Here is a 13,672-nt window from a genome sequence, read left to right on the forward strand (position 1 = left end):
CAATAACTTAATGCTCTGCTTCCTGTTTGGGGTAAAGGAACCACAGGGATGGACACAGCTGTAGAGAGGTGTGTTTGGGAAAGGAGGCACTGCTCATCTATTTCTTGTGCAGACTCCTCAGACTATTTGGATTAGTACCACATGGATACCAGTCAAGTCAGTGCTCCAGACAGAACCAAATACTCCCAGATGCTCCTGGTTGTTTGAGGAGAAAACCGAGACACAGTTCTTCATATATTGTGATGTCTGTCCTGCTGGCTCAGTCAAAATCCTTTTAATCTCAGGATAAGGCTTAAATTCAGAATCAATTGCTTTAACATATTCCATTCTCTTGTATTTTTTTTTTTCATAATGCTTTTAAGTTGGGAACTGCTAGAAAATCTGGCAGCATTTGTTGCTTAAACAATGGATTCTTGTGCAGTTTGTGAGAGTAACAGAAACTCTCCAAAGGTAGAGGGACCAATGAGATGATGAGTGAACATCAGACTACATGTCCCAGTAGGAATGTGACTAGGATATCTTCTGGTCCTGGGAGTCTAGAAACACTGTTTGCAAATTTTTTAAAAGAGTGAGTCAGTAATTTCCTACTGCTGGGTATGGAGTGATAGCACATTTGCCTCCCAGGCATTTAGATTTTGTGTATGTGCCTTTTCCAAACAATTATTACTATTCTTGGGTAGTTTTATGGGGTTTTTTAAAAGTTTTTTTTCGGGGGGGGGGGGGAAGAAGTGGTTTTGGGGTTTTTTTTTCGGGGGGGGGAGGGGAAGGTGGTTGGGGATTTTTTTTGTTTGTTGGTGGGGTTTTATAGATGCATTTCACTCAGTGTAAGACATGAGAAACTGTTAAAAGCATTTAAAAATCAGACCCTACAAAGGGCTGGTTGGATCTTTGGTTAACCCTTGTTTTAAAGAACGTGAGGTTATCATTTTGATTGTGTGTCCTTTTAACACTGTGGATTATCTCTATGTTAGCAAAAGCCAGAGAGGAGAAATGCAGCCCAGAATTGAATGAGCTGCTACTGCACCTTTCCATGAACTAGGATGGCATTATCTGAGCACATTGCTTGCACTTGTCCTTGTTTGACAGACTCCTTGCTTAAAATCAGTAATTATTTTCCTGGCCAGGAAGTAAACAAGAAAAAAGAAAAGAAAAAAAAAAAATTAAAGGGAGGTAATTGGTAGCAAGCTTTAAGGGTCATCACAGTATTTGCGTCCACTTTTATATTTTACAATGGCTTTAATGCCATGCAATTATGGACTTGGTTTAAGTCTTCTCATTTTCTCTTACAAGCAGACCACCTCACATTTTAAACATCTGCAGTAGTTCTGGCAATGAAACCAGGGCTATTGTAGCACTGCAATCTCTAAAATTGCAGCGATTTTTGGTTGGATAGTGATCCGCTGTACATCTGGAAATGGAGGTGTTGCCCTCAGGGAGCTGTATATGGCATAATTTCCTCCTTGGGAACAGTACACAATGGGATCACAGCTTCTCCTGGTCTCAGCTGTTGAGCAAATCTGTGTCAGGCCTAGTAGCCAGTGCTCTTTTCCCCTTGATCAGCTGGGCTTTGGTCTTTGCTGAGTTGAACATTGTTCACTAAATGAATAGCTCTCAGAATGCAAAGTTCACCTGTTATCTGTCCATTTAGGAAAATTGAGAGTTTTTAATCTTTTGTACTCTGCATTCAAGAGATGATAGAGAGAAAAAAACCCCAGCTAAATGTCTCCATTTAAATGTAAATTTTGACTTTTCAAGTCTGACAAAATAGGGTGTTTGTTTTCATAAACAATATAGATATATATATATAAATAAAAGCCATGGAATTGAAAGAACAAAACCCTGCTCTTGTTGATATTTTCCCACATAGTAATCTTTGCTCTCATCATGCTACATACTTTTTTTTTGTTGCTGTTTCTCTTTGCTTTCAAACTAATTTTGCTGTGAGAACAAGAACAGAAGATCATTAGGAGGAAATACTCTGGCACTGGCTTGTGCAGAAAAAACATGCCATCTGCCTAATGTGCTTCATCTTGTGTCAGTCTAAGATGTGTTGTTTGGGTTTAACATGCCACTCACTAGCCTAGAAAGAAAGCAGGCAGCAGCTCTGCCACATATCCCAGCCAGGGCTCCAAATCCTTCCTGCTTTTCAGGGATATGGGGATATATCCCTGTGATATAGGCCACAAAATTTTGGACAGAAGATGCATCACCTACCATGTCCTCACATGATGTTCCAAGGGGTATTTGTGCAAGGTACAGAAGTAGTTTGGGCTGTATTTTTCAGCCTTCATCATATCACAGTATAAGAGGCAAAAGCAAAGACCTAACCTCAAAATGGTTTTTTTGGGGGGGTTTGGCTGGTGCACCATCAGTGGCCAGGTTCAGGTATAGGATAGGACCACCTTCTTTAGCAGATGTTTCCTCTTCCAGTGACAACAGTCTTTTCTGATAGATGGATGGTGCATGTCTCAGCTGGGTGAATGTAGCTGGTTGTATTTTGTTACACAGAGTGTAATAAAGACTTTAGGTTATTTTTTTTATTAAGAAAAGACATTGGCAGACAGCTTTAAATGTCTGCCTAAGGACAAAATGAACTGAGTTTTGTAGATAGCTGTTTTTTTCTCCTTAATAAATAAATAAATGGAAAGATTTTTATGTTGATAATAAAAATAACTAATGCAGAGCTTCTTCCACTAGTGCCTGGAGACATGGACAGATGTGGGATTTTGAAGGGATAAAGAATTGAAATCTGTTGGCAGGTAATTGCTATAAAAATGCCTATCCTTCCTCCTTCTTATTACAGACCAATATTCAGCAAATGAAGAGTCTCTGAGAAAGTTAATGATGACAGGATCAGGTTCCAACCATCAGAGATAGCAGCAACCTCCTTCCTTCAGAGAAATCCAAAGTTAAAGTACAGCTCTGGACTTTCTGCGACTCACAGTGTGGTGTGTGGGAGTGTGGAGAAGAGGAAACTGTCAGGGAAACTATGGAAAAACACAGCAAGTTCACCAAAAGTTTGCTTTGCCCATGAGTTGTCTGCCAAAGTTTTGTGCGAGGCTTTGCTGCTTGGAGTGGAGTTGGTTTCTGCCTTGCTGTGTGGTCTGTGGTTGGAATAAGAGAGCAAACCTTGTTTCTTCCCTTTCATCCTCCTGATTCTCTTCTCCAGTCCACTTCAGAGGGAGTGAGTGGCTCTGTGGGGCTTATCTGCCTGGGAGGGTTAAATCACAATATTGTCCACAATGCCCAACCTGAAAACCATCAGTGACAATGCAACATTTAAGAGAGCAAGGATTAAATGTTGGTCTGATTTATTTACAGTTCAGAGCAAATTGCTTTGTTGTCCATTACAGACAGCTGTTACAGCTACAGAGGAGAAAAGTTCAAAATATTTGTACTTAAAGATGCATTTTTCCACATTTACATCCTTACAAAGGTGAATATATACACATAGAGAGGGAAAAGCATGCAGGAACTGCCTAAATCTCTAAGTCAACCATTGATCATGTGGGTCAGCTGCTGCTGTCTAGGCTAGGAAATATTCTTCTTCTGAGTCCTACCATACCTTTGTTAGGTATGCCCTGGTGGGCCCTCTTGAGATTGTCACTTATTTTCTACAGCACTGTGCTGAATCTTGAGTCCCCTGATCTTCTGCAAGAACTGAATATTCTTTCTGTTTGAAACACTAAAAAATAGTAGTCCCCAGGATGTGCTTGCAGGTGTGACATTGTCTTTAAGATGTTGTGACTCTACTTATATGCACAGTTATGTGTCCTGCTCTCTGGTCTGACAGGAGGAGCACAAGGTGACATTATTGCCTGCAGTAATACCACAGAACCACAGAATGCTTTGGGTTGAAAGGAACCTTAAAAATCACCTCATTCCTGTACCCTGCCATAAGCAGGGACACCTTCCACTGGACCAGGTTGCTCAGGCCCCATCCAGCCTGGTCTTGGACACTCCCAGGGATGGAGCATCCACAGCATCTCTGGGCAACCTGTGCCGGGGCCTCGCCACCCTCACAGTAAAGAATTTTTTCCTAGTATCTAATCAAAACCTGCCCTCTAAGTCTGAGCCATTCTCCCCTGTCCTTGCACTACACATCCTTGTCAAAAGTCCCTCTCCAGCTTTCTTGTCATCCTAGGGAGGTACTGGAAGGTGCTATAAGTCCTCCCTGGAGGCTTTCCTTCTCCTGGCTGAGCAATCCCAGCTCTCTCAACCTGTTTTCATGGGAGAGGTACTCCATCCCTCTGAGCATCTTCGTGGTCTCCTCTGGACTTACTCCTGCAGTTCTGGGTCATTTTCATGTTGGGGGCCCCAGAACTGTACAGAGCACTCCAGGTGAGGTCTCAAGAGCAGGGTACAGGGGAAGAATCACCTCCCTTGCCTGCTGGCCACACTGCTTTTGGTGCAGCCCAGGACACCTCTTGGCCAAGTAGGAATAGGGGAATTTTGGAGAAAAAAGTTTCATATACAACTGATGCTGGTAAAATGCCCTGGAAAAGGTGTGATATGTTGTGCTTTCAGTTGTAATAGCAGACCCTTCCAAAATGTGCATTACATTTTAGCTTTTATAGCACTGTGTAGACCATAAATACTGCTAGATGTAAAGCTCAGAGAAAACATCTCACAGTTTGGTGCAAAATGTTATGCTGAGCTGTCTCTGAGTAGGACAAACCCAAGAAAAGCTGCTCTTCCCATTGTGGATGAATCATGGGTCAGCAAGACAACACCAGGGTCAATCCTGTTTGGTATTTGCATGCCATCCCTCCCCTCAGCATTTATGTCTGCTGTACAGTCCCTAATCTCTTTCAGTGTCGTTGTGTTCCTGTTTATCAGCTTTCACTTTTATCTCTTCCTCGATGTGCTTGCTGCTCACCCTGAGCACAAGGAAGGAAAAAAGAAAGAGTCAGCCTGCAAGGGAACAGAGTAAAACTAATGACCATGGACAGCTCCTGCCTGTGGCCAGGCTGTGCCGGGAGGGTGAACAGAAAGAGTTGGTTTGGCTTTCAGCTGTAAGTCCCCTGCTAAAGCATGTGCACAATGTCCATCCACAGCCTTCCTGTCTTCTCAAGCAAATGGAGGCCCACCTAACCTCTGAGTGACACAGGTAGTGTTGTTTCCTCCCACCTGACTGAGCAGGTTTGCAGTTGCCATCCAGGTATGGTTTTTTGCTTCTTGCTACGCGCAGATCTAAAATAAAAGTAACCCTGGAGGACCTGTAAGGTCCTCTAAAAAGTCCAACTAATCCGGTTTTCTGGATAGGTGGGAAAATTCAGGGGCCTCTTTAAAATATTTTACATCTGTAAAATGGACCTTTACCTTTGATGTCCAGCTTATAGTTCTCATTGTTTTAGAGCTTGTTGAGCTGAAAGCTTTATATAGATCAGGATCTACCTGAGAGTAATTTGTCTAATCCCTTTTTAGAGATTTAGCTTAAACTGTAGAAATACACATACTTTTCACCACCAATCAACACTTTACCTTTTTAAGAACTACAGAAGTCTCATTTTGCACTATAAATTAAGCTGTAACTGGAAAATAAGAACAGTGATGCTGCATCAAACCCAAGGTCTATTTGTCTCAGAATCTTATTACAGATGCTAAGGGATAGACTAAGAAGAGAGCAAGGCTTCTGATAATGTGTAATTTGGGATTTGATGTTCAAGGAGTTGTGTTCACTGCTTGGAGTGTAGTAACATAATTTTTCTTTGAATTTATCTAATTGATCTTTCTGTTCACCTGTATTTTGGCCAAAATCTGGTGGCAGTCAGCACTGCAGTTGTATAAGCTAATTTAAAAAACACTTCATTTTGTTTGCCTTTGGTCTTCTGCCTGATGACTTTATATTCTGCCAGCTGCTACTTATTTAGTAAGAAATAGTGAATAACGATATATATTATTTGAGAGACTAGAGAAACTGGTAGTTAAAGAGTTTGATTTGCCTACACACAATTTGTCCAACTGCAAGAGTTCCTAGGAAATTAGGGGACAGGGAGCCATAACTCCTAGCCATTGTTTTTACTCTACCACTCTTTGCCTTTGTAATTAGAGGAGAAGCAGGCAATGTCTTTGGGCGTTATTTATGTACTTGTAAAGTCTGTGCTCCTTGGTTCAAGGGTTCTGCAGAGGTATAATTAAAAGTTAGTGGTAAAACACAAAGCTATTAATACTGCTATGAAGTGAATAGTTGAACAGGAATTCTTGACCTTACTATAGTTGCAGGCATATAAGCAGCAATTAATGATGCCTGGAGATATTAAAGGACTTGTGTATTGTCACACAGCAAGCAAGTGGCTGTCTAAGGAACAGCAGCAAGGCGTGCTAAAACCTTCAGTACAGCCACTGGGAGCATTTCAGCTGAGAGAACCTTCACAACCAGACCAGAGCTAAATTTAATTATCCAGTGAAAACATGGTCATTTAGATATTTCTGTTTCATAACCTAATTTTTTTGCTTTAATTATAAGGCAATAAGTAACAGTTACTGCCTCAGCTTCTCTCTGCCTTTCCTTTACTCTCTCTTTCCCTCTTGCTTTCTTTCTTTTATTCTTTCTTTTATTCTCTTTTATAGTAGGATTTCTGCCCTCTTCTAAAAAGCTCTTGATTCTTTTGCCACTTGTCTTTTCTGAAGAGCCCTCTTTCTGTAGAGCCAATGCTGTTCAGCAGCCGAGGAGTGAGCAAGGTAGGATTTCTAAAGCTTGTTCTGTGGGTCATCTGCTGGTGGCACACGAGTGGGCAGAGATGGGCAGAGCCCAGTAAAACCAGTAAAGCTTGGGATGAGGTAATGCCCCAAGACCCTGTTCAGTCCCACTGCAGTTTTTTCTAATAATTCAGGCAAGGAAAGATTTCAGAAATTATGAAGGTCAAAAAACAATGGTGCTGAGTGTATGTGCATGTTTGCTTCATATGAGGGATACAGGAAGGAGGAGACAGAACAAGGACTGTCCTTCAGACTCACGCTTCTAGTTTTGGCTTGAGGTCAGACCCTAAATCCATAAGAGTATATTTTCTGGTCATAATCATTTAGAGTAAAAATTATACAAGAATTGTCCATGCAGCTGAGCCAAAAGTCTTGCCTAAACTTGATCTGGGTCTTAACATTGTCTCTTTGGAACCTCTCTAATTTAATATGCATTTGGACAGAAGTGGCTTCTTGATAGAGCCTTTCACCTCCAGGTCACCCTTTCAAATCCAATTCAGGCCTGTCATGACCAAATGCTGCTGCCATCTGACAGCTCTTCTGTGTCCTGTGTGAATTGCTGGCTTCAGTCCAGGGGCTGGTGAACAGGTGCCTGACTGCAAAACCTGCCAGAGCTGACATTAACTGGACGTCTCTGCAGAGGGGTCACAGCGAATCGGCCCGGCAGATGAATTAACACTTAACTCGCATGCACTGGGATGCTTTATATCTTCAAAGTGCTTTCCAAACGTCAGCTAATCCTCAGGAGGTGTTGTTATCTGCACTGGCAGGTGAGAGAAGCAAGCAGATAACAAGCCAGGATCAGAATATGCATGTTGCTGACCTCCCACTCTGAGGCCAGGACTCTGAGTTTAGCTCCTTTTGGGGCAACTGATGGGCACACCAGAGTAGGGTTCAAGTTCCTGTTCTTCCATGGAAAAAAGCATCCCTTACTTTTTAAGGCAGGCAGGAAAGCAGTACTGATGGCCTTCCATCCTTTTGCTGAACTATAGACAGAGGTCTCTTCTCCAAGCACTTGAGGCTCTAGGGAGTCATGCCAGGTTACTCCTACCATCAAGAGGTATCATTATTTATCATTATTTGCCATGAAACAGGGTTGGTAAATAGTTACTTTTGAATAGCAATTGGGTTGGAGTGGTTCATTCTGAGAGACAACAGCTCCTGGAATATCATTGAAATGTTCTGAAAAAAATGCTTGAAGTGTTATGAAGAGTTGCTAGAAGGTCATGCAGAGTTAGTGGCACATCAGTGTTGGCAAGCTGCTTCTGCAGGGACATTTAAAAGACATTGTCAGACTGTAAAGATGTCTACAGAAAAAGCAAAATTGTCTTTTGTGCTTCATATCAGTGACAACAAGAGTGGTTCTAAACTGGCATGTTCCTTTCTCTGGAAGCAAGGTGAGGAAACCTTTTTTTGCTTAAGGTTTTTAAAAATAGTAACTCCCTTTCCTACTATTAATTTCTTGTGTAAATAAATGCTGTTGTTGCCATGGTGTTTACAGAGGTGAATGAGCAGGTGGTCTGTGAGATGATGAATGGAAAGAGAAGGATGTTGTCCCTATGGTTACAAAAGGGGAGTGGCATAAATCTGAAATAATGCCTGTCATAAGGTGTGGCTTGCATTGTCTGAAAAAAATGAGGATTATTCTGTAGGACTAACTTGTCAAAATTTATATAAAGGATAGCAGAGGAAAATGTGGAAGAATTTAATGTTTTTTTAGGGTGTCAGGGGAAATATGGGGAGAAGGTAAGAAGGTGGAGCTAAGAAAAGTAATTTGGGTAAAATTCATCTTACCAGACATCCAAATGTGCAGGCATTTCAAGTTTGAAAATGTGTGTACTATATCCAGACAGTTTGAATCCCACCTCCCTTGGAAAGCCAGAAGGAGACAAGTGTCACACATCTCCAAAGAACAATTGAAAGCACCAGGCACAATTCAATTGGGCCGAAAGGGGAAGGAATGGTGCTTTGTAGCTGAATGTGGACTGCTGGCCATGTGATGCTGAATGGTCAGTTTTCCTTAATTTTCCTTAGGATCACATTGTGCTCCTGTGTTTTCTGGTGTCACCACTGCAAGCATTGCCAAAATAACTAATCCTGAGGTCACAATGTGTTTATGTCAAAAGGGATGTCTTAGAGACACGTGCAGAATTTTCTTTTGAGGGATTCTTTTGAGGAATTTTTCTTCAGAGAGATACCTGAGGAAGCGTCAAAGAAGCCATTCTACTGGGAATTTCTGAATGTCTTCTGAATGAAAAGGGGCAAACTCCATCTGCTGAGCCAGCTGTTGAATGTCCATTTACTCCAAACAGTGGTTTAGCAGCAAGAGCACAAACTCTGCCTGGAGGCTCTTCCCTTCCTTGTGACAAATGACAATCCATGGTTTTAGTAGTTTGTATAAAACATTGCAAGTAGTTTATCCCATCCCCTATATGAAATATTGGAGTGGAGAAGGCTTTTGGATGCCTCTCTCTCTAAACCAATTGCTATGCTCAAGAATTAATAAAATCCATATTGAAGTGACAGCTGGTGGACAGAGCCGGCTTCTTCCTGCATCACTTGTCTCTCTAGTGGCTCATGTTCTGGGCTCAGTGCACATTTATCCTTTTATTACAGCATTTAGTGACTTCTATCTATTTATTTATTAAACCTCTGTTTTCTTAAGAATCATAATTGCACTGTTCAAAGTCTTAGTTTGGTTACATCAGCACTAACTATTAACATAGTTCTTTCCTTTCACTCTTTAATTACTAACCTTCCAAAAGGCATTCAGTGAAGGAAATAAAAATGCAGACAAGTGAGAATATATTTTCTCAAAACCTTCTGTGCCATCATGAACCAGCTTCTGTAATACTTTATCTATTTCCTCTCTTTACAATACGAGTTCTTTTTTCTTAATTCATGATTTCTTTCATTTTCACCACCCCCTAATTTATATGTATAAATTTTATATGTATATATATCCATTTCTCTGCCAGAAACTTCAGACTGACTCAGTAGGAAAATGCATGTCACAACAATAGGGATTCAAATGAACTTTAGAGCAGAAATTCTTTTGCTTGTTTATTTATGCTAGGTTTATATAGTAAGTGGCAAGAAGAGATAAAAACCATTCTTTTCAAGGAAGAGAATATTTTCTTTCCAAAGAAGTGGGGTTCAATCATTGTCTCTGTCAGTCTAGTAAGTGATTTCTGTTTTGAGACTCAGAAAAAAGAAAGACCAAATCTGCCTTTGTTTTCTGGAGCTCTGTAACCTGGGTCATCCAGGTAATTACAGCTTTACTTAAGAAACAGTGTGAGAGAGGAAAACTCTGCCACTGCTTGTAAGCACAAAGAAAAGACACTTGAGAGAATTAAATTGCATGATGACTTTTATAAGGCATCTGAATCGTTTTGCATTCTACCTCTAAAGCAGAAAATGATGAGTTTAATATCACATTGTAGGATGTAACTGGTAAGTCTCTCAGAAGGCAGCTGTGGCATCCAAAGCCATTTGAGTCTAGTTATTCATTATTTTCTGCATAAAGGCTATAGAAAATGTGACTATGAGACTTTGAACCACACCTAAATTTATTCCCTCTCTCACTTGCAGGTGCTGCAGCAAGAGAAGCCCTGATGGGGGTGGGTTGTGGTGTGTAGATACTGGCAGATACTCCGGGGGTATGACAGCAGATAGCAGAGGGTTAAGTGTGTTTGTATGTGCTCATGTAAATGCAAACGTATGTTTATTTACTTCATTCTCCCACTAAAGTTCTCCTATCTCCAAGAGCAACAATTTCAGGAGGTCACCTCTCTGCTGACTTTGCTGAAATTGCCATCAGTAGGTGACATTATATATTTCATAAAATGTTAATTCTGTGATCCTACCTGAATTGCTGGAGATTAGTTAATTATGTCAAAATCTTCCAGAGAACCTCAACTGAAATAGAAAACTTTATTTTCCTGCTCCAGTTTGTTGTGTGGCAGTGGGGGAAACAGTTCCTACATGTAAAGCACCTACGAATATCTATGAATCTAAAGAGGAAGCAGAAATACCACTATTGTTCAGGAGCATAGCATAATTCTTGTGAAGCTTGAGTGCCAACAAATTGTCTGCTGCTTGGTCTACCACTTGAGGCACGAGGTGGCAAACTGTTAATGTCCCAGTGACTGGGCTGTTATTGTCCATTTTAAGGCCACAATAACTTTGTGTTTGGGAATAAGAGGACTTTTTCCATTAGGAACTCATGTGTTATATCAACAATGCACTGAATTATTTTGTTCTGTAATGGAGAATGCTGAACATGTTTCCCTTTGATAAAGTAATGAATGTGAGGAGAAATGGGAAACACTGAAATGCTTTTCTGCTCACACACAGCAGTGTCTGGAAGTGGTACATCTAACTAGCAATTACTCTAGCAATGTTTAAAAACATGCTGAATAGGATGGACAGTTGCAAGTTTGGACTAAATTTAGTGCACAGGAATATGTGAAATAGAGATTTTTATACGTTCATTTGGAGGCTATGGAGCAAAGACCAGAAAAAAAAAAAACCAGTTAAATAGTCATTGTGGGCTAACTTAAGAAATTACTTTTTAATTATCTTGAAATAGATGACTTGAAAAATGTTTTTGAACACTTGTTTGGGTGATGAGCTACCTGTTTAATGCCACAGCTTCCAAATAAGGGATCTGGAAGCTTAATCTTTAGGTGAAGGGGACATCTGTGAAGGACACTGTTCCCTCACAAATAACCATTGCTACCAGATTATTTGAAAATGGTTTTGGTGAACAAAAAAGATCTTCAAGGAAATTTCAGCACAGCAGGAGACTTTCTAATATTCTCTGTGACACTTATACCAACATTTTTTTTTGAGTGAAGGTCCTAGGTGAGTTTAGAAAATACTCCAGTGACACTGTGTTAGACAGGATAACTTGATAATTGAATACTGAGCTGAGGCTCAGGTCACTTGTGTTCTGCAGGTGAATTTCTTGCTGGATAGCCTGTGGAAAATTATCTTAGTAATCTGTGCCTCTGCATCTCTGTTTGTGGCCACGTTCTTTTGGAAACAACTTGAAAACTATGAATGAGTAAGTACACCATGACATACCACAAATCCTGCAGGTTACACCAGCAATTTTATTTTTCTTAAGTCACAAATTATTCTAGTCCATTGTTATATATCTCACTGTGCTTCTTGATTATTTTATGTTAGTAACTATGTTCCTATAAAGAATTCTGTCTGGTTGTTCTAAAATAAGTATGACTTAGGTCACTGACTTCTGTGTGAAGGACATTCATGCTTTACAAATACCCAGTTTAACTAGATTATCTGCTCACTTCATCAAATCACTGTTTTGAGACTCTACAACATGTTCTGTTTTATGGTGATATGCCAGCGTGCATCTGATCTCATCAAATTCTGTTTGTGATGGGGAAATTATCTCATGAAAATAGTATTACTTAATCTTGGTTTTTAATTTCTGTATGCTTGGAGAGGAAGAAAATCCTGTGTGGTGTTTCATCCTGTCAATGCTAATCTTTCTCCTCAGTGCTGTATCTCCAAATAGCAGCTGTGTGCTTTATTGCAGGGCTGGTCCTCTACAGCACAGCAGAATGTTTTGGCAGGAGCAAACAATTTATTGTATTAGAGTCAAACACAATCAAATGTTCCCTTTCCTATGAAGCATGGTCAGATATTGATATTGCATTAGCTAACATTTTAGCATAGCAGAAGCTTAATAAGATACATTATTACTCTCTCTTGGCTGTTTAATTAAACTAAGCAGTCGCTGTGTATTATACACTGGTTTTCTGCCAGGGGAAAGTAAATCTGTATTATATTAGTGTCACATACCAAATGATGTTCTCCCCCCATCAGAGGCTCTAGAAGAGCTGACCCTGCTGTCACATGAGCTGCACAACCCAACCCTGCCTTCCTGTCACACTGCACTGCCCCATAGCTCGGTGTTCTCCAGCAGCCCAGCAAGCTTTGTGTGCAGGAGAGGCTTGGGGCTGCAGAGCTTCCTGCTGTACTTCAGTGCAGGGAGAAGCACCATGAGCATCGTGCTGCCAGCAGAGCTCTTCTCCAGCCCTCTGTTGAGGCAAGGACATCTGAGATCTGGGCACCAGGACAGCCCCAATGGCCCCGTGCTGGCCAGGTGGCAGGGATGGGCTTGTCATGTCATTTGTTCAGGTCCAGAAGCTGTAAGAATTTGGGGAAACAGGGTAATGCAGTGGCATCTGCTCTGGTATCACTCTTTAGTGCTGGACAGTGCTGCTGATGGTACTGTGTGTAGGGATCCAGGTGAATATTCCCTCTTTCCCACTGAGGCCATGGGAAGGATATGGGCAGAGCAGGCACTTCTGTGCTAGGGGATCCTGCTGTCTTCTTTTAAAGCAAGAGTTTGTGCAGAATCCTGTAGGGAGCTACAAGCAGAGAGCTATTCCAGGCACTTGCTTTGGAGAGTTGTTCTGTTGAGTTACTGCCAGAAAGGAGAGGAAGACAAAATATTTTGCAGTATTTCTCCTTATACACAGAAATAAACTGCACAGGAAATACTGGAGTCTTTTTTACACAATTTTGAGCCTGTTTCACCTGGCAGAAGGGAACATCTGCATAATTCAACGCAGAACTGTGCAGAGATGGCAAAGCTATGCCCAAATAGTTGTGCTCTAGAACTGGAAGGTGCATATTTTTATCACTGGCAGTAAGCCCTGTATCACAATGAAGGATGGTTTGGCTCTATTTTGCACAGTGTCCTGTGCAAAATGTTCCAATATTCTCAAAAAAAGGTAAACAAACGTCTGTCATGGTCCTTTGTTGTATTTCACATGCCCCCACAGAGAGGTAGGAATGGTTGTGTGCATCACAGTGAGATCTTCAGCGTGGTTCCCTGATGCTGGCACCATGGATGGGTTCAAGAATGGCAGGGCTGGATTTATGGGAGGCTTCACCTGCATAACTCAGTTATGATTTATCTCGTGCTGAA

The 13,672-nt window shown here is 41.1% G+C and overlaps 1 protein-coding gene across 1 annotated transcript in view; it reads left to right on the forward strand.

The window, feature by feature from the left end:
• The window catches only part of LOC128792413 (cytosolic carboxypeptidase 6-like), a 163,472-nt gene that overhangs the window by 74,635 nt on the left and 75,165 nt on the right, over positions 1-13,672 (forward strand). The gene's annotated exons all lie outside the window — the stretch shown is intronic.

The sequence above is a fragment of the Vidua chalybeata genome, chromosome 9, assembly GCF_026979565.1.
Source record: "Vidua chalybeata isolate OUT-0048 chromosome 9, bVidCha1 merged haplotype, whole genome shotgun sequence".
NCBI lineage: Eukaryota > Metazoa > Chordata > Aves > Passeriformes > Viduidae > Vidua > Vidua chalybeata.